General features: G+C 30.5%; 1 protein-coding gene across 1 annotated transcript in view; it reads right to left on the reverse strand.

Moving 5' to 3' along the window:
• LOC148310037 (adenylate cyclase type 1-like) overlaps window positions 1-19797 on the reverse strand; it is a 181050-nt gene that overhangs the window by 104528 nt on the left and 56725 nt on the right. The window lies entirely within an intron of this gene.

Genomic DNA, 19797 nt, shown 5'->3' on the forward strand with positions numbered 1-19797 from the left:
GTAATACCACTGTAATTAATTTAAATAATTTAAGTGGTATTACACAAAGTGAACGATGAATGATAACGAGTGTTATGTGTATTATTACTATAAATAAGTACTGCACTAAACTCACCATGGCTCGTCAAAGCTCTAGTTGTTTAACTATGCCTGTCATTTTTTGAAACTAAATACGAAAATATGTAGAAAAAAAATCATCTGTTTTAAAACTAACATTAATTTGCAATTTACAACATTTTGAGTGTGTCCAAATACTTGTTCACAAATCTAGATTAACTGCAATTACGAGTTATTTTTTACTTTATTTTTGTCAAAAATAATGTAAAAAAAAAATTCTAATTGGAGATAATCCAAATTTGTGAACAAGTATTTGGCCACAATCAAAATGTTGTAAATTACTGTAGTTAATTTAACTGGTGAAATTATACACTTAAATAATAATTAAAAATTATGTTTTCTAGTGTTTCTCAAGTATGTGAATATAATCCAGGATTTGGACCTCACATACAAATGAAAGAATTTCTGTTTAATAAAAGCTTTCTTCATCCTAACATAGATGTCTATAGGAACTCTCGCACACTCTGTTTCGAGTTTGATCAATATATCTAGAAGTTTCTAAACCAGCCTATGACGGTCGTAAGCCCTGTAAATGTCCAGACATCCATATTCTTCTTCATCTTTGTTGAGATGTCAAAAATAAAGTCAATTTGCAATTGTATCGCACAAAATACATAGGAATAGTAAAAGCTCGCATTGGTTTTTGTTTAAAGTTATAGAACGTGTTTACCCACAATACATTAGCATATTTAATTCAGCCAATAAATTCATAAACTTGTCAAGTTTACGCAACATTTGAGAAACACAAAACGGCTTCAACTGGTTGATACAAACTGAAAGCAATTACACACGAAAACGACATTTGTGCGATTCAATAATAACGAAGATTCCAAGAACAAATCTAATCAAGATCACGGAATGAGATGATTTGCTTTCTTTTCCATTTTTCCGACCCACCAATCACATCACAATACGATCACTCTAGTTATTGGATTTGTGTGCTTTCCTATAAATACGAAACATATCCAATATAAACAGAGAGAGCGACTGGAGACGTACTCGTAAGTAAACTGATCGTATTGAAAAATAAAATAATACGATACCTTAAGGATATAAGAAAAACATACTGCGATGCTTTGTTCGTACCTACGTAAAAATAGGTTGGATTATTATTGTTACAAATACATATTTTCCAACAAATTCTAGTTCCATTGACAGCATAAATAAGTTTCTATATTTTATGTAATTTTGAGTACCTATGTGTATTTTTACTCAAATTTTGTCAAATAAGAAACCCAAAAGGTATGAACGTCAACTTATCTTTGTCAAATTATCATGTGAATTCTTAAATTCATTCATAACATTGGATTATTTTGAAAAATAAACGCAGGTTGTTTAAAAGCCGTTTTCATCAATCGTTATTGTAAAAAATACTGTCTCTCTCCGTGATTAATTACAATACAGGGCGAAAGAATCACTAACAAACGATCAATAATCTGGTAAAAATATTAATACATACTTATTCGATAATTTAAATAGCATTTTTGTGGTAAAATGGCGCTTTGATGAAACCAAAAAATAGAAAGAAGTATTTAATTTTAAGAACAAATTTGTTTTAAGTTATTCCTAAAGATCATATCACTGCTTTAGTTTTAATTACTGGTGGAAGAGTATTCCATGGTATCGGTAAAATTACATCCTAGCTGGAAAACAGTAATACTGACGACGTAAAAATGTATTAATTGATCTGATATAAATTGATGGAATTTCATCAAAAGGTTTTCATTGTGACACGCCATAAAATGACCGAAGCGAGGGACAATATTACGAATACAATATTATGTAAGCTCCTTCTAGATACGCGCCCCAGCATAGAGCCGTCAGAAAAGGTCACCCGACACGTAAGTATTCCGAGTGACATTTTGTAGGCAAGGCAGGCCGCAGTAGGTCGCCCGTGAAGTTCCACTTAACGGGATAGAGATTAGCTGACTGAACTAATTGCGCATTACAACCGAATGTCTACAAGCATAATACCTTTAAGTCCCATTCCACGAACTAAAGCACTAAACGATGACACGGATTGGTCAAAAGTAAATGTTCTGCAACAGTTGGAGACTGAAGGCTTTGACAATCAAAATAATCATGTTTCGAAGCGGATATAAATATTTACGAACCACGTGTCTAATACCTACTTTAATACCTACGAATTTAATGTTGATAAACATCATTTGTGTAAAACGTAATGTAGCTTTTCAAAGCGCGTTTGGCTCAGTAGAGTTTAGTAGGATTGATTACCTCTCATGAAACTTGGATTTAATTTGAGATGCATTTTTCTCTTCACAATGTAGAATTACCCTAGACATTCAGACTTCCCAGTGAGATGACTTAAATATTAAGTAAACAGAATATAATTTTTAATGTTGCCATATAATTAGCACTTAATACTCGTCACCTTTTGCTGCCCTTTGCACCAACCATTGGATACGAGTAAGGGAGAGAAATTAAAAAATATATATTTGTGATTATTTTTCACATATTTTTACTCCATTAATAAAAGCCTATCCAAAAATATGTAATATTCGCATACATACTATACATATGTAGGTAGTATTATATAATAAACAAGAGAGAATCATAAAGTTAGAAGGGTAGAATCATATAACTCTTGAACCGATCATTCGGATCAAAACACGTCAAATATAATAAATATATCAAGTGTTTATATCGAGAAAATTTTGATCCTCGTTTTCCGAATATGGTTCATACATACTTACTTATATGGTATATTTTTTTCAGTAGGGTTATGGAAAAGTTATTCTAAAATGGAAAATAAAGCTTCACACCTACACGTGTTATACACGTTAAAATATATATTTCAACGTGGTTTTATTTTATTTATTGAATATCTGTCAGGATATTATGAAAACTAATTGTAATACAAATATAAAAAATGTGTGTAAAAGAAAATTTATTATGTATACTTATACAATATTTACTTGGAATTGATAAAATTATACAATATTTTATTTTGAAAGCTAAAGAATACAGGTATATAAAATTTTGGGAACAAGAGAACATTCAAGAGTAAATATTCCAACAGACTTAACTATCACTGAATGAGAGTACGAAAGGTAAGCAAAAGGTACTTGAGAAATTGAATACTCTAATATCTAATGGATTCATAAACAAAACCAAATTTATGGAATTTAAAGCATACTGAATTATTCTTAAAGTTAATTTTTAAGTTTTTCGTTCAATTATAAGACACGTTGATGAATTTATACAAATATATACATACAATCCAATTAAACTTAGTAGTATGAATAAGTTTATATTTATGCACAATTTCGCAATTTTATGTTTCAATACATAATAAATTGCTGATACGAAAAAAAAACTTTAAAAAATACTTAAAATAACTCGTGGCATTGATTGTGTTCACAAAGGTAATTTGAATCAAATACTTCTTTATGTTGTCTGACTTCAATAATACGTTAACGAGAATAAGATATTTCTATAACATCTTTCAATATTTGGAAGACATCCAAATGGTTTTTAAACCTCTTTTCAAATGTGCTCGAGATAAAATTTTCGATTTGGTGATAACCGAGGATGGAAAACTCGTGTTGTGATTGTATAACCAAGGTTGTTGGAACATTTCGTTTAGCGGGCGAATGCGTAAACCGGCCTGAATAAACTTTCGTGAAAGGATCTCGGTGCGTGTGATTTAATATTGTGTTAACACACTTTTCTACTTCGGCAAACTTTCCCAGAAAAGGAATAATACGAAATAGTACGTGTTCGCGTACGCATGAGCCACAAAACGGAGAATTGTGAATACTCCATTAGTCGCGGGACATGGGCGTACAATGAAAAAATGTGTCAGAGAAATAATAACAGAGATGGTTTGGAAAATCATCTTATCAATTTCAATGGGTTGGTAGCTTCAAGTATATGGGACATATCCTGGAGGACCATTGTAGTGACGTCAAGGATATTAAACGCCCGTTGCATACGATTAAATCGGTAGTGTAAAGGCAAAAGGGTATATCTGTCTCAGACAAAATTTTACAAGAGAGCAAAAAAAAACTTGTAAAATTAAATAACTCATTTGTTTTATGTATTTTTATATGTACATTTCTTAAGAAAACTAAATAAGTTTTGCAACTACTGCTTTATTTTTTTGCCAGATTATGGAATACACTATTTTAGACATTTTGCGGAACAAACTTAGAAAATAAAAAAAATTGACAGATATACCCCTATACGCTACCGAAATATGCTAGCATGCCCCGCTTGGCCCACTGCTCTACGCAGTATGTCGGTGAGTAGCAGTATAGGTTCACACAACTTAGCGCAGGATATATGGTATGAAAGTATACTACAACAATGGTGACAAGGCCCTAATGAAGTTACCCCGACACTGTAGCGCAAGTGGAATATCTGTTGCAGCACATCCTGGAATGTTGCACCACATCCTGGTCTACTAAGACATAGAGTCGCAGGATTCAGGGAGAAGCTGATGAAAAGCTCCAACCTCATTGTAAAACTGATAGTGAAGTGTAGATGGGGCTATACTAACAGCATTGGAGTTTAGTATTGCGATAATGAGCATTAGCGAGCTGACTTTTCGGTATGTTTTTTTTTTCAATTCATTATTCTTTTTTATATTGATTTATTCACAAAATATGGCTCACTGAGTATTAAACTCACCCCTTAGTCACGTCGAAGTAAACAATTATGATAATTCAAATAATAAAAGTTCTTCGAGGAATTGACGAGTCTGAAGGCGATTTGGTTGTTAACCATCGATATGTCACTGTGATAAGATACTTTAATAACAGAATTTCAATGTGACCGAAAGGCAAACAGTAAAATGACGTAATTTGTGACGAAGGCTTACATATTTAACGATTATAACAAACGATTAAGTAAGCAAATTTGAACATGGTGCGCTACGATAGGTGGCAGTTATAGTAAGGGGGTGAAAGGGGTGAGGTGAAGGCAATTAAGAGATTGATAAGCTTCCTCAGTCAGGGCGACAGGAGAGAGGGTTACTTGTGAAATTAATAATTCTGAAGAGTAGCCAGAAAGACCGGACACGAGGGAGAGTTAGTGGCGCGAGGGGTTGTGCGGAGAGGGGCGGGGGGTGGGGGGTCATGCAATGTTACTGCTAATAATTGAGGACCGGCAAACATACAAAATATCACGTTTCAATATTATGTTTCAATTAAAAACTTTTTTAAATCATATCATTTTCAAAACCACTGAAAATAGATATTACTACGCTGCGAAATTGAGCGTTTCTATTTCAAGGAAACAAATGCAAAGCTATCAATTTATCCATCCTATTCATAAAAAAAAATTAACGATTTTCCAAGGTTAGATTATACGTTTTTGGGTTAGTGTTTTGATTATTTGATATTACAATACATCGATGGTGCCAAAATATTGTAGAAAATACACCTTTAAAGGAATAAAATAAATTCGTCATTTTCACCCCTCAATATCTCATCGGAAAATTGTATTCGATGGATTGGTTTAAGGAAAGTGTCCACTCGTTTAACAATAAAAAAGGCAATCATTCAAATATAAAAATATCTAAAATAAACACAAAAATGTGACATTTTGTATCTTAATTGTAATTTTCAACAAGGAAATTAACACAGTACTTTATCATAGTACAGTAGTTTCCTTAGATATTTGACTAAACTCTTTTGCTTTGACATTATGATAGAAACTCATTATACGATATAATAAAATCTTTTTTTTTTTATACTATCCACTGACACTTCGTGATGGAATTGCATTTTTAATTTATTATTAGATTAAAACCAATATTTTTAGCTTTTCCACTTTTTTATTTGACCAGCGACCGGGTTTCGTCGTTACCGACATCATCAGCCTGGTCTGATGAGGTCAGACCAGTCTGATGATGTCGGTAACGACGAAACCCGGTCGCTGGTCAAATAAAAAAGTGGAAAAGCTAAAAATATTGGTTTTAATCTAATAATAAATTAATAATAAAATCTGTATAGCAGAGAGTATACCTGCGAATGCTTGAATATGCTAAATATCGAATAACTAATTAGTAATTGATAAGCGGCGTAGTTTTATCAAGGAGATTTAGAAACAATGGTGCAAGATGAAGACGAAGACAAAGAACAGATTAATGATGCTTGAAATGTTAAAGTTCGCGCCGTTAGCAGCGCGAGCAATGCGAGACAGGTGTCTCGGGTAAAGGGGTTTATGCTCGGGGGGAAGAAACGGGAATATTATGTACTTGTATAGTACGATGATTGAGATCTAATAACAAACGCGTATAAGGCCACCGACGCTTTGGAAATAATTTACGGCAAAGATCGTTATTAAATCGGCTGTATGAGGGCGCTTTGAATACAAAATTATATCCTATTCAATATTGAACAACTGAATACATTGACATTAACTATTGATCTACAAGGAGCACCTTTTATTCGTTTGAAGGTGTTGGGAGAACATCATTTATCCATTGAAATATTTACCGAAATATTCGCTACAGATTGAAAAATTAACATATTTCAATGTCATTAAAATTTAGACTATGCTTTGAAGTTATTCAGGTATGATTTTGAACGCAATCAAGCCCCAACATACGTTAAATCGCAACATATTTTTTTTTAAACCCAGGTAACATTTGACGTATTTTTTTGTTAAAATAAAGTATAAGTATTGGAAAAATATGTTTTTCTTCGAAATAAATATATGATTTTGAAAAGAAAAGAGGCATTGAAAGGTGAGGAGTTTTAAAATGTATATTAATCCTTTATATTTACTGGAAAAAATTCTAATTTCAATATTTTTTGTTTTTAATCGCGCGCAAAGACAGGAGGACATATTGCGTGGTCGTCCGCATTCTGAAATTCCATTCTGTGAATTTCCTCTAAGTACTTTTGAATCCAGTTTATTAACTGAATATTATCTTGGTATCGATAATGGATAAATATGTCTCATAACATTCACGAAATAATATTTTCTATTTTTTTTTTCAATGAGGGTAAAATTATTTTATTTATAAAAAAAACTCATTCTTGAACAACCACCAAATGTATCGACTCATGAAGACGCGAGTTCAAAGGGCCTCCGCAATATATGGAAGGAAGATCCCTTCAACGACTGAATATCCAAGTAAATAGTTATAGACTAGGAAACTCCAACCGGAAATAGAACTCCATTGGATGTCGATCGTTTCCTTATTTACGGAACTATAGGAAAATTCTAAAAATACTTTTATTCGAAGTGCATTCAGGTGAGAGGAGGTTGTCGAACTGTATAATACTGTAGATATAAAAAATAAAATTCAGAATTTAAACTGTTTTCTGGTTCAATTCAGCTAAAAGATTTTTTTTATCAAAATTATAATTAAATTTATATTTAATCACAACGTAAAAGGTCAATCATATTAGTCTATAAATCTGTTTGTCGGTAAATTAAGTGTATTCAAATACATTTCCTAATCTCAGTATAAGAAATAAAGAAATATCAATGAAAAGTTCTTATTTGGACACAGGATGAAAGACGTAGTTTATTTGCTTGTTTTTTTTTTTAATTTAAGTTTTACTTAATAAATACCACTGTTGCTTAAAATCTATTGTGACACGTGTTTCAATGCGTTCTGTATCATTGCAACACCGTATAGAATTAAGATTTTAAGAAGAAGTGGTATTTACTACGTAAAACTTAAATTAAAAATGGATAAATTTTACCACAAAGTGATTAACAAATCAATGAATAAAAATAGATTATTTGATTATAAATTTCCCAAATAATAAACCAAATGATATTGTAGTTATGTAGATACACAGTCTAATGAACACTCCCTTGTTTTCCCGTACCATAATTACATGAGATATGATATTACGCGGCAGGACACAAAAATATACTTGTTGTACGCATTGGAAAAATTACCATGTTTTAAATGTTAAAAAGAGAACACGCGAATTGCAAATTAAAACGAAACAGACGAAAACTAAACAAGGCATTTGATTAAAATCCTAACTAATAGACATGTTTTCTAAAAGGGTAAAGGTTTTATATATATATATATATATATATATATATATATATATATATATATATATATATATATATATATATATATATATATATATATATATATATATATATATATATATGTATATATGTATATATGTATGTATATATGTATATATGTATATATATATATATATATATATATATATATTTATATATATATATATATATAAATATATATATATATATATATATATATATATATATATATATATATTTATATATATATATATATATATATATATATATATATATATATATATATATATATATATATATATATATATATATATATATATATATATATATATAAAAATATATATATATATTTATATATAATATATATATATATATATATATATATATATATATATATATATATATATATATATATATATATATATATATATATATATATATATATATATATATTATATATATATATTTTTACCCCGTGACTGCCCCAAGGGTCCATATGGGCAAGAAATTTTTGATTGCTTAACTACCCAGGATTTTTTTTATTGGAAATTAGATGTAACGGAATAAATGTAAATTGGTATGAAGCAGTATTGTCAGTGTTACAAAAAAAGTGTTGCCAGCCCAAAAAAAAAAAACGGTAGTCGAGCAATAATCAATAATATAATACTTTACATTCAGGCCCATATGGACCCTGTGGGCATTGGAGGGGTTTCCATGGCCTGGGCAGTTAAGAGTTTTAAAAAGGTAAGTCATTCAGAGACATCTTCGGTAACAAGAAGTAGATATTTTTTCGTCACTCCATTTAATAAAAAAGAAACGACTGACGATTTATCAAAAGTTAATGTCGTTGTATGCTATACACATATATGTACTGTCGTTAGATGATAATAAATGATTAAATACAAGATCATAAGCTAAAGACATGCGATAGTAAACATTCAAGTGTGTATGTGAGTGTGTATAAGAAACTTTAAACTAAAATATAAACTAAAACGAAAAATCACAAAACACGTATTAATTTATAGGCATTAATATTTCAACATATGAAATAAATAACAGGATTTTCGGAAAACATGAATGAGAGAACATATGAAAAAGCTTTAATACTATGTAAAATAGCACAAAAGCTTGAAAATACGTATCCTACCTAAAATCCCTGACGCTGAAAAACAAACCTTGCCGTATTATAACTGAGGATTTTCGCAAACATTCTGGTGGCAAAGCAAACACCAATAACGGTGGCAAAACCGCATTTAGCCAAAAAGGAAAGATGATCAAGTGGAAGAAATTTAACAATTTCAAAGGAAAAGTGATATATTTTAATAAATTGTATTTTTAATTGAAGATTTTCATTAAGATTTTTGAAAAGGTACAAACTTAATTAAAGCTAACTAATCATCACCCGGTTTTACTACAAGGCCGAGAGTGGGGAGATTCAATAGAACGCCAGATAACTGCTACATATATTCTTCGTGAAGCACCTAATGAGTTATTAACAATCAATTTTTTTATCGTCTTTTTTGTTAGTTATAACAGGCGATTGAATGCATAGTATAGTGGTTTGCGCATTTGGCTGACGTGCTGCAGGTCCCGGTTTTGATTCCCGTGAGATTTAAATAAATCAAAGTAAATTATTTCAACTCTCTTGGTGAGTAGAGGGATGAGAAATGAAAATATTAATATTGAATAATTAATATTCAAAAATATTTAAAACCGACAAAGTAATATTCTTATAATTAAAAAGGGTTATTGGAAAATCTGAATAGTGATATTTTAATACTTGTAAAAAATCACATTACATTTTTCGCTTCATTAGTATTAGGTGCTTGAGCTGATTCTCAAAGGGAAAATTGTAGTAAGATGTGACATCGGGAGAAAGCAACTATCCTGGCTTCGAAACGTTCGTGATTGGATTGAGTCCAGGAGCTGTTCCGAGGGACAGAGGGGACCATCATCATGATGTTTGTCAAGAACTGGGGGATCAGAGAGGGATTAAAAAAATATTTTCACAGTAAAATATTTTATTGAAGTTAACTATGATGTGTATAAAATATGGGTTAGTGACCGCTTTTCACATGAAAAACCGGATAATAAAAATTTATTTAAAAAAAACATGAATTCTAAATCATTCATACGTAAAGCGACTGCGGGGAAAAATGGCAAACGAGGATGTATAGCAGAGTAAACTCTGCCAACATACAAACTGAACCTTTTGCGGCGGGTATGTGATTTATCTAAGGAATGTTGAAATATCTTGGCACTTTTCTAGGATTTTTACCAGAAGAGAAAAACAAGGGTAGACTGAGAAGAGATAAAAACCACCCCTAGCGTGTCGACGTGTGCAATGTAAGCGAAGATCAAAATAATAAAAGTGTATTGTGACCATTACTCAGAAGGGCGAATATCAAGACTAGACGGGAAGACGCCGCAGAAAATTGGGATTATTTACGCTATTCAGTGGGCAGCATTTCTCGGCAGTGCTCGCCTGAAGCCAAAGGCGGCTGGGAGATCGCATATGATACGTTACACACATATTTTGATATCCAAAATGAAATCCGATAAATTATTATAAAATAATACTTGTACGTACTACTACTAAACGAAACAGCGTTTTCTTTGTATATAGTATAAAGGACATTATTTCATTAAATATTTTTTTCGGACTGCACTATATTTAGTGGTTATTTAAAATATCCTCACACTATACATGTATATTTAATGTAGTAGCACAATTGCTTGAAATATTTGCTTTAGTTTTTAATTCATCGCAAATATTAGATGTACAAATAAACGGAAATCAGATTTAAGATAGTATCAAATTTATTAGAAATCCTTGAGATAACGAAGTAGACGAATTAGACCATCCAGTTTATTTTGCAAGAATTCATGAACAAGCAGTCAGTAGGAACAAGCTCTACAAAATTGGCAACGGAAAGGGGTTTCTTTTATCAAAGCAAATTAATATCTGACATAATTTGATAGAGACCGAAGAGGCATCGTGAATTCGTTACTCCGACAACTTGATTTCAGCTTCAATATTTCAAGTATTATCACGAGAAAAATGACTTCATAACAAACTAAAGGAAAATTATCAAAATTATTTTTATAAGGACATTAAATTTAAGGTCTATAAAACCCAATTAAAAGAATTTTATCAAGATAATTTAAAAAAATCGTTATCTATCATGTAAAATGTTTCAATGATAATTAATATTTTTAAAGGTTAATTTTGACTGACTAACCACCCCTAATCTGTTTAGAATTTCAGAAACAATTTGATTTTGTTTTCTGTAATATAAAATTTCGCATATTCAAGGATTTTACAAGGATTCCGTTTACATACGATTAAAAGACAGCCTGATTTATAATCTTCATTAGATTAGGGAATTCTGCGCGATCCCTTTGTCTTTTTTTACATAATCCCTGCTACTAATACAAATTAATTTACCAACATAATTAATACAAATTAATTTTGAACATAGATTTCGTGATATACAATCAAGTAAAAACGACTTAGTTTACGTTAACATAATAACTAATACCAAAATGATGTATTTAATCTTTGAATATACATCCATAAGTTAGATAAACAAGTATATTTTGCATAATTTACCTTATATCCAGAGCTAACTTAAGTAAAGTGTAACTTCCTAATTGCAAAATCGTCTAGGCACGTCTCCATTTTACACTATTTCATCACTGTCTTCATCGGCTTTATAAATCTTCTTCAAAATTTGCTAAGACGTCTTACCACCGGAGCATTTTAATGCTACCCCACAATTATGCGATCATCTATTACATAGGTACATAGCCAAAGACTTATACGCGTTGACGCTAATGTAAATTAATTTAACCAGCAAAATTATATTTGGGTACATACATATTTATTTTAAGACGGTTATTTAAGAACCGGCATAGAGCCAACACAAGCATAATGTTACATGTTGATTTGTTTTTTCGACATTATTACAATAAATCATCGGATATACGCGTTCTGAGAATATCAGATCGTGTGACGATTGCATATGATAATACTATTGACGTGTTAACAAGATAATAATGATCACCGCCGACCGTACTGAAGAAAGAGATAATAGGTGTGAACATGGCGAACCATGTTGTAAAAGTTTTTTTTTTCCTATTTAAAATGTTTTAGTTGTCGTATATCAAATTGTCAACAGATACGAATAGATATATTGAGTGTACGTTCGGTGAATCCCTGAATCGTTATAGATAACGAAGTACAGAACTTTCCATGAAATTTGGAAAGGTTAACTGAGGGTGTTTATAGTCGAGTTGATCGTGATAGTAAAGTACACTAATAATACTAAATTTAACCATTTGATTTACGGCCGAAGGATATTTAGGATTTAATGAAATATTCATATCAAATAAAATATAACCATTTGAGCGACACACCGAAAAATTTAATTAAATACACTGTTTTATTGGTTTGGAATTTCTACGACGGTTGTTCGAGAGGAACAAATATATTTTTTTTAAATACACATTTAAAATATAATATTATTTGGTGCAAACTTTTCACTATCCACATCGGCACATTTTATAATATTTTTTTGATAGAAATGCTATTCTAACCAGCTAGATAATTTTATTATAGCTGTTATATTCTAACCAGCTAGATAATTTTGTTTGCAACCTAAATATGCAACGATCAGTCGCAATAGTCACGATTTACCAAATATATATTTAATGATGAGTAAAAAAGGATTTTCATCATAAATTTAATTATAATTATTATTATACACTACAAAATAAATCTAAGAACAGGGTGCTAAATCGAATCTAGGAAACTAAAAATATCGAAACTGCTATAAAGTATTGTTAACGTAACTAGTTATTATTTTATTTGCTATTCATGCCGCCATTGGGACGATAAAGGATTCCCTCGGTGTAAGAGCGCAGTTATAATAATATTAACCATAAAAAATTGCGAGAAGGCATGTCAAAGTGCCGCTATTAAAGTACACCCAGGGATACTGCATCAATCTTTAAGGCAGATAGTTAAGTGTACGAGTCAAAATAAAATTAAATAATTCAAATAAAATTAAATAATAATATAATAATAATAATAAAACCCTTATCCGCACCCCAATGGTGCATAGGGCACTGTGTCTTATAAACGCAGTGTTATTATGATCGTTTTACACATGAAGGAAAGGTGATCAGCCCTCCGCTTCAGGTACCAGTCCATGGTAATATTGAATAAATATTACAGTGAAAAAATCACTTATATTTATTTTTACCCCCCTTGGGAATCGAACCCGGGACCTCCAGAACGGTAGCCGAGCGTGCTGACCATTACACTATGGAGGCGGACATAATAATATTATTATTTATTAACATCGAAAAAGTAAAATTAAACACAGATTGCAGGTTGAGAAAAACTGCACACAATTGCATTATTCTTCTAATAGGTACTGAAAAATAAGATCCCCTTTGCACACAAGGGTAGAAAAATTCATAAAGTTTATACATGAAGGCTTTTCCAATAGTGGATAGTATAATAATACATCCGGGATGTACGGGAGGCTATAAACGAGAAAGGGCTGCAGAATGGCGCTATCAAGGTAGTTACTAAGGGAAACTGCAACCCCATGTGTGGGTTAAGTCTTAAACTTGCACTACATAAATTTGAATTATTTGGCGATTATTATAATTTGAAGAGAAAAACTGTAATTTAGCCAGTTTATAAAACTGCTCGAATAAGTAAAGTGCCTTAATTTATTATTTCCTAAAATAACAAGTGATATTTGTACACGGCTACGCCTGTAATTTGGATTGAAACTTTAAAAAAAAATAGATTTGAAAAAAATACGGTTTTTGAGTGTTGTTTATTTTCTTGCATCACAATAGGGCGGCGATTATTGCTTTAACAACAAAAAAAACAGAAAAAACATAAAGAGTTAGATAGCGATCAAAATGAAGGCCAGAACAAAAAATACAAGTTTTAAAAAAAAAATACTTGTAAGTATATACTTAATAATAATTTACATGAACAACACGGGTGACATATGAATGAATTTTAAGGGACATAATAAACATACCTATTAGAGTTTTATTTTAATGTCAAAAGAACCAATTTTTTTGGACACATGCCAGGAACAGGAAGCAACAAATGCAATATCCAGAAAATGGTCATGAAAGAAAAAGACTACTATGATAATAATAATAAATGAAGCTATGTAACAACATTTTGAGTGTGTCCAAATACTTGTTCACAAAATCTGGATTATCTCCAATTACAGGAGTTATTTTCATATTATTTTTTGACATCTCATCAAAGATGAAGAAGAACATGGAAGTCTGGGCATTTACGGTATGTAAATGTTATGTAATGTTATGTTTATGTATGTTTATGTTCTTCTTCATCTTTGATGAGATGTCAAAAAATAATATGAAAATAACTCCTGTAATTGGAGATAATCCAGATTTTGTGAACAAGTATTTGGACACACTCAAAATGTTGTAAATAAATTATCTGGTCAAATTATAAGCTTAAGCTATGTAACATTGTCCAGTGGAGAACTTCGTGATGCGGAAGACTTTTTAATTGAGTAAAAACCGTTCGACATTTTGCAGAATGTTCCCCGATGTACAAAATAGTCTCTTTGAATTGTGAACAACATGTTATTTACACAATTATAACTTAAGAAATTATATCAAAGAGGGTATGTATAGAAGGATTCATTAAGAATAAAGACACTGTATGTTTTAGCTAAAATTAAATGAATTCGTTAAGAGTAATCTTTTTTCGGGGTACAAGAAGCTTGAGCTTTCCGACAAACTCAAAGGTGGATAATCATCCTTTAATAATACCGAAATACTGAAAACCCTTCGAGCGATATCGTAATTACCATCCATGTAAGCCTGCCTCTGTATATTATGATAAAAAAATGTATATGTTATATCGCTAACGAACCGGTAACGTAGATTTAAAAGAATATATTTAAATTAAAATCCGACACAGCCGAGAGATACAATTGAGTATGTAGGAAACATGGTTTATCATATTTTTTTATAGAATATAAACAATTATAACCACACTTTCTTTATAGGAAAATGTGGTTAAACCAAAACTTCCAAAAAATACTCTTCCTTTTATTTAATATCATTTTGAATACGAAAAAGGTAATTAAAAAATACAAAATTATTTTATGAAACAAAATTATTTCTTGCAACAGGATTTGAACCTGGGTCTTTCTAATATCTCAAACTCTTTCAATAACGTCTTTGAAAATATGCGAATGAACGTAAAAAGTTTTAACGAGGATGTTCGGAGTTGTTACTAAATATATATGTTTTTCTGTGATTTAAAAAATATATTTAAATATTTAATACCCTGCAGAAATATTATGAACTACCCCTGAAATCCGGTGTATAAGGGATATTAAACATAAAATACAACGTACATACACAGCGCCAATTATCTACGTACTAATGATGAATTGTGTACTGTTAGACCGAAGATGGATCGAATCATAAAATATTATTTTATGTTTCTTTTTATGATCAGTTACAATAACTACATTTGATACACGGTGTACGTGTATCATTAACGTGTATAAGTTCCTACGAATCTTACGATTCCATAGATCAGTATTATTTTTTTTAGTTAACTAATAATGACTTATGTAGTCGATCAGTATTAATAATGTTGTTAGCTTCAGTAAAAGGTTTTCTGGAGTCTGCAAAGTTTTAAACAATATTGTTCAAGGATTAATTAACTTTTATAAAACTTAAACCGAATCCGACCAACACATCAAGTCAAATTATAATATTTTTTTCGAGGTGTTTATTTAAATGTAAAAGTCTGGTAACAATAAAAATAAAAGATGGAAAAAAGACGTATTTAAACTATTTAAAACACTTATATTGAATATTATTAATATTACAGTAAACCGGGAAACATTTCATTAAATTTCAACTTTTTTATTGAAAATCCAGTTTTGTGACCTGCATAAAAAGAAAAGATACGACATATTTAATGGCGCTGAAATCTACACCAGGTATCGCAGCAACATGATATTTTTATTCGCTATTCCTGTTCACCCTGCTATGCGCTATCTGCTTCTAGTGTAGCTTTCTGCAGTTAATAAGAGTGAATTGCCCAAATAAATATCCGAATATTACAAGAGAACACGAAAACATTATTAGCGAAAGTCTTTGAAGATAGCTCGTGAGTTCTTGGCATACCGAAACGAGTTAAGATTTCTTTGATGAAATATACATAATCTGAGTATTACAATGGGAGCGGAAAAGCATTATTTAAATATATATGTATATTGAGATATTCAGTATCGTTTTACACACGCGGTGCTTTGAAGAAGAGACAATTGCGAAATTACATCCTCTGATTTGTGTCCTGAGGCAAGAAGAATGCGAGTAACTTGACAAGAAATTAACGAGATAAACTTCCAACGGCTTGCGCAAACAATTTCCATGTTACGGATAGAGAATCTTCAAAAAATATCGTACATGTACTAAAAAAATAAAATATATTTCTTTCAACGACGGAAACATGGCTCCATAACTCAAACGAAGCAATTATTAAGCTATAACAAAGGCTTTATTGTTAATAAATTTAGATTCTGGTAATATGATAATAACAATTAGATACACAATATAGGTTTATGGAAAAAAAATTAATTTCATTGATTGATTCGGCAGTCAATTTAATGGTAAAACCTATCCATTTGTAATTAAAAAAAATTACTTAGTAGTAAATACCACTATTTCTTAAAATCTACAAAGACACGTGTTTCGATGCATTCCGAATCATTTTCAAACACCGTAAAATTTACTTAATGAATTTGGTTGAATGGTTACTTCTCTCATAGACCAGAGCCGAAAATTGGCGTTTGTAAATAAAATGAAGATTTGTGTTTGCAACAGTGAAAAGGGATATCTTATACAATTAAGCGAAATCGAATTAAAATAATAAGGAAGTATATAAGACAAACTGAGACGTAATTGTCTATCCACGTTAGGTATAGTTAATACTTAACATAGGTGAAGTATCATATTACCTAAACGTCAAAAACTAATAAACCACCTGAAGATCAATAAATCGTAAATCGACGATCTTGTAAATGAAGTGATATAAACAATGACTTTACATATTAAATGTTAAATTAAACAATGATTTTTTGAGTCTAATAAGTTTTTTAACTAACTTAGCTCATTAGGTCTAATTTTATATATAAATTAAAATGGAGTTCTACAAATTAAACGCCACATCTAGAAATAGACAGTGACAATTGTATTGATCATCTTCGGGCATATTTTTATTTATCATCCATATACAACTAAATATAAAATTACAACCAAAAAAACAACCTAAATATTAAATTGACATTATGGTAATAATACCATAATGTCAAATTAATATTCTGCAGTAATTTATATAAATAATACATTGGACGAAAATAAAATACTTAATAGATTTATATTATCCACTGACACTTCGTGATGGAATTGCATATTTAATTTATTATTAGATTAAAACCAATATTTTTAGCTTTCCCACTTTTTTATTTGATTCAGAACTCAATATCATAAAGACGATAGCCTCCAATAACGGTTATGAATGTGGTTTAATTGATCAATTAATTAGGAAAAAACAAAAGAGACTTGCAACATCTCAATTAAATAAAGCTCTCATTACAGAGACTTCAAAAGTATTTAAAAAATGGGCTAAATTATCTTTTATAGGGGATAGAGTAACAGAATCGGAAAACTAGCGAACAAAGATGAATGTTCCATAGCCTTTTATAATAATTCTAATCTGGGGAAGATACTAATTAATAATAAAGATAAAAGGGAAAAAGAAACAAATTCAGGCTCATATTTATTAAGTTGTGGATCATGCAGTGCTGAATACGTGGGGCAAACGGGACGATCGTTTAAAATAAGAATAAACGAACATGTCCAAAGTTGGAGAAATAAAAAAGAAAACTCCACTTTTGCAAACCACTTGATAGAGTCAAATCATGATTTCGATAAAAATGTTAATGTAAAAATCTTACACAAATGTAGTAAAGGTAAAAAATTAGATAGGCTCGAAATTTTGGAAATAAATAGATTAAAAAATTGTCATAATAAAGATATATTAAATGATCAAGTAACACACATTCATTCTCCCTTACTTTACCCATTAGAAAAGAAACAATAGATGCCTTAATGTCTTGTCGATAAGAAATGACTGCCGGGAAATTTACATTTCAGAGAACTTCGGACTCCCCCCGGACAACCACGGCGTAGTGGAAGGAGCCGTCAACCAGCATTTCCTGATACTTCGTTACATAATTTAAATTCAATTACAAAAAATGCAAATCTATTATAACTTTATATAAAATCGTGCTTTCAATACAAAAAAACCTTTATAAAAAATATTTTTAATATCATACAATACTTAAATTCACTCAAATTAAATTAATTTCTCATAAAATTATATCAAATCATGGTTATCAACTCCTGCCTTCTTTTATATATAACATAACAGTTTGTATAGCCTCTCACCAGTCTGATGATGTCGGTAACGACGAAACCCGGTCGCTGGTCAAATAAAAAAGTGGAAAAGCTAAAAATATTGGTTTTAATCTAATAATAAATTAAATAAAATACTTGTTTGAAATGTAACCAACTAACTAAAAGTTAGTAAGTTACATTTCAAACAAGTATTTTATTTTCGTCCAATGTATTATTTATATGAATTACTACCTAATATTAATTTGACATTATGGTATTATTAGGATCATTTAGTGTAAAATATATTTCATTTAAGTATTGCCGTGTTTGCTTTCTATGGTCTGAATTAGTTTATTTAACAACCAACATAGGATAATAATACATTTCTGGTATTATCCAAAGCAATGTAATCCGGGAGAATTGAAGTAGTTCAGAATAATGACGGTAATAAACTGGTTTACATCTAGGAAATTGGTATCTCTGGCAGATGCCAGACGAGGGTGGTATGAATATCTCAGTGAAGGGAAACCAAACTGACAATAATATCAACGTTCAAGATAATTGATTTACTAATAAACTAATTAATTAAATAAGCATGCATGGCTTACATATAACCTGACATGTCGGAATATTGAACTGATAATATTACAACGTTTTGAGTGTGTCCAAATACTTGTTCACAAATCTGGATTATCTCCAATCAAGAGTTATTTTTTATAAATAACTCCTAGTTTGAGATAATCCAGATGTGTGAACAAGTATTTGGAGACACTAAAAATGTTGTTAATAACTGGTCACATTATAAGCTAAAATATCAATCATGTTTTCTAGCGTTTCTCGAGTATGTGAATATAATCCAGAATTCGAACCTCACATACAAACGGAAAAAGTCTATCATAAATAAATGCTCTCCTCAATCCACCATAGATGGGTATTGTGAGCTCGCGCATACCGTGTAACGGTTTTTATCAATATTTCCAAAAGTTTCGAAATTTTGAGTAGTGTGGTTGTCGATCACGGGTAGAATTGGTGAATGTAACACGTGCGTAAAGTGATCACTTATCCGAGCCTAAGACGGTCGTAAGCCCTGTCAATATCCAGACTTCCATATTCTTCTTCATCTATGTTGAGATGTCCAAAAATGGATGATATTAGGTACTCAATCAGGCAAAAAAATAC

The sequence above is a fragment of the Brachycentrus maculatus genome, unplaced genomic scaffold (genome assembly GCF_059751285.1).
Source record: "Brachycentrus maculatus isolate JH-2025_06_01 unplaced genomic scaffold, ASM5975128v1 h1tg000110l, whole genome shotgun sequence".
In the NCBI taxonomy this organism is placed as follows: Eukaryota; Metazoa; Arthropoda; class Insecta; order Trichoptera; family Brachycentridae; genus Brachycentrus; species Brachycentrus maculatus.